At 37.7% G+C, this 14,787-nt stretch overlaps 1 protein-coding gene across 9 annotated transcripts in view; it reads right to left on the bottom strand.

Moving 5' to 3' along the window:
- Positions 1-14,787, bottom strand: part of DTNB (dystrobrevin beta) — a 239,585-nt gene that overhangs the window by 214,068 nt on the left and 10,730 nt on the right. The window lies entirely within an intron of this gene.

Below are 14,787 nucleotides of genomic sequence, written 5' to 3'. Positions count from 1 at the left end.
TGCAAAATCTCTAATAATTTCTGCTGCATTTTGCCTTATTCTGTGAAGAAAAAATATCTAGACAAAGAGCGTAAGCCTAACAATTTCCTTAAGCAAAATTAAGCTGTTACTTACATAACATACTCTCAAATATGTTAGAATCACAAATTAAATGATGGCTACACAAATTACATATCCATTAAGACAAGGTGCCCGGCAAATTATAATTATAAATAGTATCCTAAAGAAAATTTAAAATGTAAATGCAATCCTTAACATCCTACAACTAATGTTTTGATAATTAAGACTGACCATTTTAGATCATTGATATGTTATAAAGTACTCTTCAACACACATGTTGGTTACTTAACAATTTACCCCCAAAAGAACAGAATTTTAAACGGAAAGAAAGCCAAAATAAAAAGCAACTAGAAACAGCAAAAATTAAATGAAATCTAAGTCCTACAGTAAAAAAACAAAAGTTGATACCCATAGCCTGTAATTACTAAGAAAGAAAGTTACTTAAAAGTTTACTGCCTCTTCCTCAATCTTGGCCTGTGAAGAGGTAATAACAAATCTTAAATGCTAAACACAGATTAAAAGAGAATATCATAATATCCTTTATAACACATCTCATTTATTAAATCCTTTTTCTACTTTTGGTATTTCTCTACATCACTTTTTTTCAAAGTTGGGTATAAGAATTCCTGGAGATCTCTAAATTCTTCACGACAATCTTCTAAATTGTATCTTTGTTTCCAAGTTAATCTTGAAAAAATTAATATAAATATATTCTGGATCATCTGGATGTCCACCAAACTATAATGCTAACTAACATAAAAATACCAACATTCTCTATAAAATTTAAAGAAGACCCAAAGTCTAACAATATAATGTTCAGTATGTCCAGGAAACAATACAAAATTATTTGGCAAACAAACAACCAAGACAATCTTAACTCACAAGGGGAAAAACGATCAATAGATGCCACTGACGAAATGACGCAGTTGGTAGTAACCTGACAGACTTTAAAGCAGTGATTATAAAAATGCTCCAATTGGCAATCACATACACTCTTGAAACATGAGTTAAAATCTTTTTTTTTTTAATGTTTTATTTATTCTTGAGAGAGACAGAGACAGAGAGTGGGAGAAGGCCAGAGCAAGAGAGGGACACAGACTCAGAAGTAGGCTCCAGGCTCTGAGCTGTCAGCACAAAGCCCGACGTGGGGCTCCAACTCACAATCCGTGAGATCATGACCTGAGCCAAAGTCAGATGCTCAACCAACTGAGCCACCCAGGCACCCCCAGAAACGTCAGTTAAAATCTTACGTGTCAGTAGAGAAACAAAAGATAGGAAAGGAACCAAATGGAAATGTTAGAACTGAAATATAAACTCACTGGGGGAGAGGAGGTGCTCACTGGATGAACTCAACAATAGAATGAAGACAAAGGAAAGAGTCTGTAAACTTTAAGATACATCAAACAGAAATTATCCAATCTGAACAACAGAAAGAGAGAGAAAGAGAGAGAGATTTCTTTAAAAAAAAAAAAAAAGGAATAAAGCCTCAGGAATTTGGTGGACAAAAACAAAAGATCCAACATTCCTCATGTACTCAGAATCCCAGAAGGAGAAAAACAGTGTGGTGATATGGTGCTCAACAATACATGAAGACATAATAGCTGAAAACTTAGCAAGTTCAGTGAAAGACATACCTACAAATTCAAGAAACTGAGCAAACAAGTTAAAATCAAAGAAACTCATTATAATGATCACATCATAATCAAATTGCTAAAAGACAAATTCTTTTTAAAAAAGTGTTTAAGTTTATTTATTTTGAGAGAGAGCATGCACACATATATACGTGAGCAGGAGAGGAGCAGAGAGGGGGAGAGAGAATCCCAAGCAGGCTCTGAGTTGCCAGCACACAGCCCAACACAGGGCTTGATCCCACAAACTGAGGTCATGACAAAGAAAAATTCTTTGGGAATGCAAGCTGGTGCAGCCACTCTGGAAAATAATATGGAGGTTCCTCAAAAAACTAAAACTAGAACTACTCTACAACCCAGCAATTGCACTACCAGGCATTTATCCACGGGATACAGGTGTGCTGTTTCAAAGGGACACATGCACCCCCATGTTTATGGCAGCACTATCGACGATAGCCAAAGTATGGAAAGAGCCCAAATGTCCACTGATGGATGAACGAATAAAGAAGATGTGGTATATATATATATACAATAGAGTATTACTCAGCAATCAAAAAGAATGAAATCTTGCCATTTGCAACTATGTGGATGGAACTGGAGGGTGTTATGCTAAGTGAAATTAGTCAGAGAAAGACAAAAATCATATGACTTCACTCACAGGAGGACTTTAAGAGACAAAACAGATGAACATAAGGGAAGGGAAACAAAAATAATATAAAAACAGGGAGGGGGACAAAACAGAAGAGACTCATAAATATGGAGAACTGAGGGTTACTGGAGGGGTGGTGGGGCTAAATGGGTAAGGGGCACTAAGGAATCTACTCCTGAAATCATTGTTGCACTATATGCTAACTAATTTGGATGTAAAATTTAAAAAATAAAAAATTAAATTAAAAAGAAAAATCCTTGAAAGAAGTCAGAGTAAAAGAAAATTTTACTGGGGCCCCTGGGTGGCTCAGTCAGTTAAGTGTTCAGTTCTTGGTTTGGGCTCAGGTCATGATCCCACAGATCTCTCTTCTCAAAATAAATAAATAAACTTTTTTTAAAAAACTTAAAAAAAAAAGGGGGCCCCTGAGTGGCTCAGTCGGTTAAGCGTCTGACTTCAGCTCAGGTCATGATCTCAGTATGTGAGTTTGAGCCCCGTGTTGGCCTCTGTGCCGACTGCTCAGAGCCTGGAGCCTGCTTTGGATTCTGTGTCTGCCTCTCTCTCTGCCCGTCCCCTGTTCGAACTCTCTCTCTCAAAAATCAATAAACATTAAAAAAAATTTTTTTTTAAAACTTAAAAAAAAAACAAAAACATTTTACCCATAGGTCAGGGATCAGCCACTTTTCTCTTGAAGGGCCAAACCATAAATATTTTAGGTTTGCAGGCCATGTGGTCTCTGTTACAACTACTCACCATTGCTACTGCAGTGTGAAAGTAGCCATAGACAATATGTAGACAAGTGGGTGTGGCTTTGTTAAAATTTTATTTAGAAAATAGTCCGCCCACAGACCACAGTCTGCCAGCTCCTGTTTGAGAGGAACAATGTTATGAATTACTACAGATTTCTCATCAGAAACTATGGAAGTCCGCAGACGGTAGACCAAGGCTTTTAAAGTGCTGGGGAAAAAAACACGGTCGACCCAGAATTCTATATTGAGAGAACATTATCCTTCAGAAATTAAAGAAAGCTAAGAGAATTTGTAGCCAGCAGACATGCTCTAAAATAACTGCTAAAGAAAGTTCTTCAGAAAGGAGGGGAAAATAATTACAAAATATTGCAAATGAAGGAATAGCAATAGAAAAGATGTTAAAAGAAATAACACCAATTTCACACAATTGCTACCAGAAAATACAAAAGAACATCTTTTGATTCATCTTAAAAAGCCAGCAATATCCTGATACCCAAAATAGACAAAGACAATACAAAAATAAATATCTCTAATGAACACAAACACAAAAACCCTCATCAACAAGCAAAATCCTCCACAAAGTATTATAAATTGAATCAAGCAATATATAAAAACCTTGGAAGCAACAGGGGTTTATCCCAGGAATGCAAGACCAGTTCAACATTTGAAAACTAATCAACATAATCCAACATATTAACAATCTAAAGGAAAAAAAAAACACGTTTATATCAGATGCAGAAAGAGCATTTCACAAAATACAATGTCCATTCCTGATGATAAACTCTACTCAAACTAGAAATAAAACCTTTCTCTACCTACAGGGCATCTAGAGAAAACTTATAGCCAAAGTCACACTTAATGGTAGAAAACTAAATGCTTTCCTCCTAAGATTGGGACCAAGACAAGGATGCCCATTCTTACCACTTCCATTAAACACTATACAGGATGTCTTAGCTAGTGATACGAAATAAAAGGCAAACAGATTGGAAAGGAAGAAATAAAATTATCCCTACTTGCAGACAACATGATTATCTTTGTAGAAATTCCAAAGGAATATACAAAAAAAGCTCCTAGAACTAAAAAGTGAGTCTAACACTATTGCAGGACACAAGATCAAAACACAAAAATCAACCACAGTTCTGTTTACTAGCACTGCATAACTAGATATTGAATACTTTGAAAACAGCATTTACGATATCTCTAACAAAAAATAAGATGCTTAGGTATACACTAACAAAATATGTATAGTAAAGGATCTGTATACTGGAACTCAAAAGAGTGATGCAAGAAATTTTTTAAAGACCTAAACAAACAGAAAGACATACCATCTAACCAGACAGTCTAATCAAAATCCCAGCAGAAGTTTTTATAAATATAGACAATTCTAAATTTTATATGACTAGGCAAAAGGATTGGACAAGAGAATTTTGAAAAGAAAAAAGGTGCAGGATGACACTCCCGAATTTTAAGAATTACTATAAAGCCACAGAAATCAAGACAACACAGTACTAGAAAGGCCATTTGATTTTTTTTTTTAAGTGCAAAAGAAATTCAATGAAGGACAAACTTGGTGTTCAATATACTGCTTATCTATATGCCAAAATGATGAACCTTGACCTCTACCTCACACCATACACAAAAAATAATTCTAAATGGAAAATAAATGTAAAATATAAAAGTATAAAACTTTTAGAAGAAAACACAGGATAAAGTCTTCATGGTCTAGTACATCACACTAAACGCACAAGCTGTAAAAAATAAATAAATAAATAAATAAATAAATAAATAAATAAAATAAAATAAAAGACAAATTGAACATCACCAAAATTAAACACTTTTGTTCTACGTAAGAAACTGGTAAGAAATGAAAAGACAAGCTAATCACATTTCAGACACAGGATTATATATAAAAGTATATAAAAAAACTCTCAAAACCAAGCCAATGTGCAAGAAGAGGTTGTTACTCAACATTAGCCACGACGTTGACATTATTTGTTGACTTAAGAGTGTAGAAGACCCTGTTGATATCCTGCCTTTACTCCTTCACCTATACTACTACTTTCATGTAGAACTGATCAGCTTCCAGTTGCCAACACCTGCATTTCTTTGCCTGAGGGTTTTTCTGGCCATTGAAGACTGCTTTGACATTTGCAGGGCAGTCCAGAAGTCCCAGGGAATTAACATTCCTGGAGGAGCCCTCTCACTGATGGAAGTTAATATATAAATACTCCAGCTCCTTTACGCATCAAAAAACAATGTTTTCCACTGGCTTCCTAAGTTCCCCTTTGGAATTAAGTTTGCTGACTCACAATGCCTGATAAGAAACCCTTTACTAGCTGCTTTCTCTTCTCTGACTTCTCCATTCTCTTGGTATCTTCTAAGATCACCTAAAAAAAAAACAACAACAAAAAACAAAAAACAAAAAACAAAACAAACAAACAAATAAGAAATACTTGCACTTGAGTCTTTATATCAGCATTTGCTTCTAGGGTAACTCAAACAAGACCAATTTGGCCCTGGTATAACAGGTCCTTCCGATGTATTCTGTAAGTGGATCACTTGCCAACCAGACAACAAGGTTCCCAGTGCTGGTAGTAAGTGGCTTGGTGAGAACCCCTGGTGAGCTGTTGCATCAATATTACTAAGATTCTTGATGTGGTGGAGCTAGGAAGAGATACAGGTAAAAGATGACTAGGTTATGCAATAGCTTTAGCATCTGAGAGATATAGGGGTATCAAGAATCTTAAAGACAATGAAAGTGGCTGAGTTTCTGCTCAGTAGCATTGATGCACAGAAGAAAGAAAACGTCAAGGGCTAAATCATATAGGTATCAACTCAAAGTATGGTAAGACAGCCCAAAGACCTCACAGCAGCATTTTAAGGAACCCTCAGCCTCTACAACCAGAAGGCAGATTGTGCTAAAAAGCAGACCCAAATTCTGATTATGAAAGGAGGTAAATTATTAAAAATATTGAATTGACACTCCAGTCAAGATTCTCCTGAACCCTCTAGGCCGGAAGAAGTGGCTCCCTTGCCCTTGCTACAAGATGGCAGTCTCCTCTGCCTAAAGACCATGAAAGGCCTCATCTGAGATACATGCCTCAAAAGATGCTGACACTTCTCAGGATCTGTCCCTTCACTGATTCTAGGCTAACAACTAGGGTCAAGTCTTGGCATCATGGGAACAGGGAGGTACCGTCCTTGCTTTGGATGGAAAGAAGTGATTCACCAAAACAGCTATTGGACCTGATAATATGTACTGATGGGACCTGGGAGAACATACCTGGGAATGGATTGAGAGCTGAACTTGGGGACCAAGTATAAGGTTGGTGAGGAAACTGTTATATAGGCACACTCCCCCATGACACTGGATTTAATGCTCCAAAAAGGACAGCTGGAGCCAGTCCTAATGTACTGCTAGATTGGCCCATTTAAGCCTTGGAGTGAGAGCGATTGATGACCTATAGGAAATGAATTGGAGATGCTAGAACCACAAGGCAGAGTATAAAGAGGCATATCCATACCCTTCCCCATATCTCCTAACCTTTGCCAATTCTGTCTACTAGACTGACAGCATCTGCTTCAAAAACAAAACAACATAAACAACAAATTGATGGCCTTCTCTGACCTCTGAAGTCCATTTTATTCCCTGTATGCCAACCTTGAAATATTACAGACTTACCACCCTCTGGAAATGGTCCTAACCACCTACCTCGCCCCCTCAAGAGGGATAATTCTGAGGACATGTTTTATACTGGCTCCTAGAGTTCCCCAGTGGGAAAGCTCCAGATAGTTACTTGCAGCTGTAACTTGCTTGATAACAAATCCTTTACTTGCAAAACTTCCCTTCCCTATCTCACTTCATGGTCTTCTACTGGTATTTCCTGGGATAATCTTCAAAATAAAATACTTGCACTCAAATCCTTGTCTGAGGCAGCTTCTGGGGGAACTCAAACTGTTTAAAACAGTAAGTTTTTTCACTTAACCAGGCCAACAACAATTCAGATTACATAAAATCCAAATGTATAGGGTACATATAAACTAAGATTATTATAAATGATTTCCCTAAGCCTTACTGATAGGTAAGTCCATCCAGTGCTCCATGGATACTAATAACTCAAGCTCTCTAATTCTGATTTTAACAGTTCCACAATGAACAAATATCTAATCCTACTGCCATACCTGATAGTATGTCCTTGTGCTCCTGACATAACCTTGAAAATCAACACTTACATGAATGTAAGCACATTGCTTTAACTTCCTTCCACTCACACTCCTGGCACTTTGCCTTTTCTTAGCCTCATAATCGAGAGATAACCAACACCTCTGTATTATTCCCTTCACATACTAACTCTGATTTCAAACCCTGCCATTTCCTTCCTCATGATATCTCACATCCACCCCTTTTTCCCATTTCGACTGCCAAAATCTTTGTCCACGTGAATGCACAAATAAAATTCTATGATACCATGATCTCAGACTCTGCACCCACATCTTCCTGTATCTCATCCTGTGGTCAGAGAAATCCACTACATATATTTATGCCAACATGTTTCATCTTCAGTGGACCCTAATCACCCTACTCAGGAGTTTCACCCTACCCAATTTAAAAAAATCAGTGCACAAAGTGCACCAAGCCAGGCAAAGAAAAACAAATACCATGATCTCATCATATGTGTAATCTAGTAATACAAAAAAAAGTCAAATTCACCATAGAAGCACAGTGGAATGGTGGTTTCCAGTGGCTAGGACGTAGGGGAAATGGGAAGATAGTAATCAAAGGATACAAACTTTCAGTTATTAGATGAACAATCTGGGGACCAAATGCACACCATGGTAAGTGCAGTTGATAATACTGTAGTGTACTGTATATTTGAAATTTGGTAAAAGAGTAGATCTTAAACTACCACAAAAAAAGGTAACTGTGACATGATAGATGTGTTAATTAACTGTGGAAATCATCTCACAAGGTACACATATATATCAAATCATCAGGTTGTACACTTTAAATATATAAAATTTTATTTGTCAATTACACTTCAGTAAAGCTGGGGGGAGGAATATAACAATATATCTGAGCATCTTTCCAAGCTGTCAAATACTCCTCAAAAACTTATCTGAGCCTTGATTATTGACAATTATTTTCAGTTATCTACTACTTTAAACAATGCAACAATAAATGTCTTTGAAGCAAAATTAATAATTAAAAAAAAAGAACCAAACACAGCCTTAGCCTATAAAATGTTAAAAAAAAAAAAAAAAAAAAAAAAAAAGACTACAGTCCTAGCTATGAGAATGTATGCAAAGTTTCTTCAATCTAAAAAGGGTTGACACTGTAAGCCCATAGAAGAGGCTATTTAATGTCCTAAGCCCAAAGCCAACAAAACAAGTGAGTTTTTAGATACAAAACCCCAAAACACAATCCATGAAAAAAAAAACTGTTCAGTTAGATCTTACCAGAATTAACCATTCTGCAAGAGATACTGCTCAGATAATGAAAAGACAAGCCCTAATGTGAAAGAAATGCTTCCAAAGCACTTCTGATGAAGGACTTGCATCCCAAGTGCAAAAAAGAGTTCTTAAAACTCAACAGTAAGAAAACAGCCCAATTACGCCTGGGTGGCTCAGTCGGTTGAGCATCCGACTTTGGCTCAGGTCATGGTCTCACAGTTCGTGAGTTCAAGCCCCGCATTGGGCTCTGTGCTGACAAACAGCTTGGAGTCTGGAGCCTGCTTCAGATTTTGTGTGTGTGTCTCTCTCTCCCCCTCCCCTGCTCATGCTCTGCCTCTCTCTGTCTCTCAAAAATAAATAAATGTTAAAAAAAAAAATTTTTTTAAGAAAACAGCCCAATTAAAAAAAAAATGATCAAAAGATCTGAGCAGATACCTCACAGAAGACATACAGATGATAAATAAGCATATAAGACATTCAATATCATTTATCATTAGGAAATCACAAATTAAAACACAACGAGATACTACTGAATGGCTGAAATTGAACAAAAATGACCACACCAAATGCTGACCAGAACGCAGAGCAACAGGCACCCTCGCCCACTGCTGGCAGTAACACACACACAGCCACACTAGCAGACGGCCTGGAAGTCTCTACAAAGCCAACTGTACAGCCTTACCATGCATCCCAGAAATTGTACAACTCGGTATTTACCCAACTGAGTTGAAAACTTCTATCCACACAAAACCTGCACCCAAATGATTACACCCAGCTTACTCAGAATTGCCAAATAATGAAAAGCAACCAAGATGTCCTTAAATGGGTGAACAGATAAACACACTGTGGCACTTTCATAAATGGAATGTGGTTCAGCAATAAGAAATGAGCTATCAAGCCATGAAAAGACACAGAGGAAGCTTAAATACATACTGTTAAGTGAAAAGAGCCAGTCTGAAATGGCTAAACACCATATGATTCCAATCTCAGGACCTTCCAGAAAAACAAAACTATACAAATGTTAAAACAATCAGTGGTTACCAGAGATTTCGGAGGGGGGCGGGGAGGCAAAAGGGATGAACAGGTGAAGCACAGGGGACGTTTTAGGGTGGAGAAACTTTCACAGGATACAGGTTTAGTGTAAATGACACTAAACATTTGTCAAAACCGACAGAAATTTCAGAGTGAACCTTAATGTACGTCAATTTTTTCAAATCCTTGTAATGTCAGAGGATCTCAGGATGAAATGCAGAATGTGACAAAAAAAAATCCTACTGTTACAAATGTATGACACAACCTCACTGAAGAGGGTGAGGGGGAAAGTAGTGACCTAAGTAACTCTGGAAATAAATGGAGTCTGTAAGACTAAAGACAAAGCAAAACACACGTAAGTACCATACTCTAGTTTCTCATGGGTTATAAGTTAACGATTCTGATACGAGTATGCATGGGCACTGCAACTGAACACCTAAGTTAATGGATGGCAGATGGTGGAGAGTGAGGTTACAGAGAAGCAAGATGAGAAGCTAGCGAGATCCATGTGGTAACGGATTACAATTGGAAACATTAGTACAAGTTCATGTTAGTTTAATATAGATACAGATACCCACACATAGAAGCATTTGTAGATACGTGTACATACAGGGGTTAGTATACACAGATATACATCCTTGCTCTGTCAACTGAGAGGGCCTAGAAACAACAATATCCCAATAGCAATGACAACACCTAGTGCTCAATTTTTGGTGTATAACACCACTCTCCAATAAAAGGAACCAGAGCTCCTTGGAGAAATGGCTGAGGCAGGAAATACACAACATGAGCCCTAGAGCATCTTGAAAGAAAGTTCTGGGAGGGAAAACACTACATGACAGGGGCGTATCAAAGAGACACAGAAGCCAACTGTAAGCTCCCAATGGCCAAAGTTAGAAATTTCAGCAACAAAATTAAATAGCATTAAATATCCTTAAGTTGATACTTATATAAATGAGTGAATGAATTAATAAAGAATCAACAAATATCCTACACAGAATTCCAAATTATTTACATAGATACTCTGCCCTAAAGAAAGTGGAGCATAACTCCCCACTCCTTAAGTGTGAGCTGCACACAGTGACTTCCTTCCAAAGAAGAACAGAGGGAGGGAGGGAGGGATACCTTGGCAGTGAAGACACCTGACAGACACAACCGTCAATCAGGTGACTGAAGCCAACAGTGACCAATCATGTTGACAGAATGTACCTTTCATATGATGTGATGAAAATGGCATTTTTCTTCTGTGATCTTCCTTCCCAAAACCTTTAAACCCAGTATAATCACGAGGAAAAGCATCAGGCAAATCTCAACTGAGGGAAAATATACTAAATACCTAACCAATACTCAAGTTTGTCAAGTTTCATAAAAAATTTGATGAGAAAAGTCTGAGAAACAGGGGTACCCAGCTATCTCAGTCAGTGGAGCATATGACTCTTGATCTTGGGATTGTGAGTTCAAGCCCCATGCTGGGTGTAGAGCTTACTTTAAATAAATAAATAAAAACATTTTTTAGAGGGAAAGAGAGAAGTCTGAGAAACTGACAAACCCAAGAGAAGTCTAAGAAGACACGACAACTAATTATCATGTGGTATCCTTGATGGGATTCTGGAACAGAAAAAGGCCATGAGGAAACACTAAGGAACCTAAACAAAATATAGATTTTAGTTAATAATAACAGAACATCATCAGTCCATTGATTGTAACAAACGAACTGCACTAATGTAAGATGTTAATAAGAGAAGGAACAGGCATGGGGTACGTATGGGTACTCCCTATTATTGTTTTTCAGTAAATCTAAAACTGTTCAAAAAATTTTTTAAAGACAGAAAAATTACTGGGGCACCTGAGTGGCTCGGTTGGTTAGGCGTCTGACTTCGGATTGGGTCATGATCTTGCGGTTCATGGGTTTGGGCCCTGCATCGGGCTCTGTGCTGACAGCTCGGGCCTGGAGCCTGCTTCCGATTCTATGTCTCCCTCTCCCTCTGCCCCTCCCCGACTCGTGCTCTGTCTCTCTCTCTAAAAAATAAACATTAAAAATTAGAAAAATAAAAGAACAATTACTTGTTTCTTTTCCTTTATTCTCTTAACTGATTTGAAAAGCAATTGCATAGGCATGCCTGGCTGACTCGGTCGGTGGAGCATGCAACTCTTGGTCTCGGGGTTCTAAGTTTAAAGCCCCATGTTGGATGTAGAGATTACTTAAAAATAAAATCTTGAAAAAAAAACTATTGCAGGAAATAATATCTATAACATTGTGCATTGTTTTGTTGGGCCTGTAACATAAAGAATTCTCTGAAAAGACAGAACGATCCTAAATGTCTACGTACCTAACCACAGTGCCTCAAAATACACTAAGCAAAAATTGATAGAACTGAAAGGAGAAATTGACAAATCCACACTTCCACTTTGAGACTTCAGTATTTCTCTATGATCAATACAAGTAGAAAGTCAAGATGAATATAGAAGGACCAAACACCACCATTAGCCAACTAGTCTAATTGATACTTATCGAACGTTCTACCCGATAATGGCACAATACATGTTCTTTCCAAGTACACATGAAGCATGCATCACCAAATTCATCACAAATTCTCTGGGGATGGAAGCAAAATGATGTGAGTGCAGAAGGACTCCAACTCTATGTAGCTATGTTTTATTTATCAGACTGGATTCTGGGTACACTGTATCATTCTTTACACTTTATACATCCTATTTTATAATAAAATGTTAAGTCATTTACTTTGAATGTATTCTCTAGTAAATCTTTTCTTTAGTGGTTGGGGGGTGGTGACAGGGTAGGCAGGACACCATATATCTTATTATTAAAAAGGAATATACTAGGGGCGCCTGGGTGGCTCATTCGGTTAAGCGACCGACTCTTGGTTTTGGTTCAGGTCATGATCTCACAGTTTGTGACTTTGAGCCCTCTGTCTGTCAGCTCTGTCAGCACAGAGCCTGCTTGAGATTCTCTGTCTCCTTCTCTCTCTGCCCCTTCCCTGCTCATGCTCTCTCTCTCAAAAATAAATTCACAAACATTTTTTTAAAAGAGGAGCATACCAAATACCATAGTTCTGTACTTTTATCCAAATGTACAAGAACTCCTGCAAACTCCATAATTTGATATAATATTTATTATTTCAATCTTCAGCAATGTCTTCCATGAGTATCCCAACAAAAGATGCATTCTAGTTTGTCACCAAACTAAAGTTATTGATTTGTCTATATAGTATTTAAGCCACTTTTACCAAAACAGGAAGAGCAAAGGTTTATGGCTTTTTGTCTTTTACTCCTAAAGTAAGAAATCTCCAAAGAATCTCCTAAAAATGTATCACTAACTTAATAATTTTTAATGTACTAGATTAGTTAGCTCATGACTGTAATCATTACTGAAAAAGCGCAGTTTGTCTTCATATACCAAATGCTTAGCTTTAAAATATCTCAACTGATAACATTAGCCTCATACTATCATTAGTGAATATCTTAAGACACACTACACTCAACAGTGCATATAAACCCATATATCAAATAGTATTTAACAAATTTTTTTTACTGATTCCTCTTCATTCCACTTAGATCATTATTGTTTTGTACTCTGCATCAGACTGACAAGCTCATAATATCATGTATCAGCTCTGCTTTTTTCTTGTTGTTCATGTGTCCTCACGTTAGTACTTCAATCTCCAGTTGAGTCTGAAACTTCAATCTACAACTCTTTGCAGAAACCTTTTTAAGCCCTTTGTCTATTTAGCAAGGTTCACTTCATTGAAATAAGATGACATAATCTGAAAGACCACTAATCCAGGCAGAGATGAACTGTAATATGTCCGAACAGAATGTAAGCCAACAAATAAGGAGGCTCACACAATGGGCCCCTCCAGGCTTTGTGGTCCCCACTATCCCCCTCTCAGGTTACTTTGCTTACCATACCTGATGTATATCACCAGGCATACAGATGGAGCAAAGTGTCGACCTACGGATGAAATATTAGTAAGCCCATATTTTGTTATACCCTACCTAGGGGATCATTTTGCATGCCTCCCACTCTGGAAACCACTGCTCTTAAAAAACAAAACAAAACAAAAAAAAAAAAAAACCAACAATGAGAAAATGGGACTATGCTAGATTTGAGAAACAAGTGAGTAATACAGGTGCAGAATTAGATAAGGACATTTAGAGCCTATGTAGTTAGTTAATTTGGCCTAAGTTTACAAAGTTAGTCATTGGTGGAAGCAGACAACCCATCGGACTCGAAAGCCTATTCTCTTTCGGCTGTGCCACATCGCCCCCTACAGGGACGACAGAAGGATTCCAGGAGTGAGGAAAACACAGGTCCACAAACTGGGGTGCTAGATCAGACCTCACGTCACAGTTAAATGGGGTTTGGAGGGGGGCGCCTGGGTGGCTCAGTCAGTTAAACGTCCGACTTCGGCTCAGGTCATGATCTCGCGGTTCGTGAGTTCAAGCCCCGCGTCGGGCTTTGTGCTGACAGCTCGGAGCCTGGAGCCTGTTTTGGATTCTGTGTCTCCCTCTCTCTCTCTCTGACCCTCCCCCGTTCATGCTCTGTCTCTCTGTGTCTCAAAAATAAATAAACGTTAAAAAAAATTTAAAAAAAAAATTAAAAAAAAATGGGGTTTGGAGGCTAGTGTAACGAAACGTCTGGATTCTTGTCCTGGTTCTAGTCCTATCTAGGCAGCAATATGCTTCAGAGTTGGACAAAGTCTGCAGGGGAAGTTAAGTAATTCCCACAGTAAAGATTAAAGGAAAGAGAGCAGGCTCTAGAAACATTTCCAGAATGTCTCTGTACTACACCCAAGTGTTAAATATCCTTCATTTCCCTTGAATCTTTCTGTTAATGTCTTAACCCTTCCAGCTGTCAGTTACTCCAAAGCACCCAGGTATCAAAACTTCATGTGCAAATTCACTGTCTCCCAGCAAAACTCCTGTCAGTTTTTCTCTGGATGCCCATTTATTTAAGAAGTCCAAGATAATGGAGATTATCACTAATTAGTACTTGACTAGTTACACTAGTCAAACTTCTCTGAAAGAGAACCTCCTTATTTATTTCGGGAAAATTCTCAACTATCTTTCCTCTAACACTTCTTCTTTTCTCTTCTCTTTCAGATTTAAAAAAAAAAAATGTCAGGGGACGTAAATGTTGTGAAACCCTAAGATTTGCATTTTTACAAATCTAAAAAAGTTCTCTAGATTCCAATAAAAA

Source organism: Panthera leo, chromosome A3 (assembly GCF_018350215.1).
Source record: "Panthera leo isolate Ple1 chromosome A3, P.leo_Ple1_pat1.1, whole genome shotgun sequence".
NCBI classification, from domain to species: domain Eukaryota; kingdom Metazoa; phylum Chordata; class Mammalia; order Carnivora; family Felidae; genus Panthera; species Panthera leo.
This window is presented reverse-complemented; position numbering and strand designations above follow the sequence as displayed.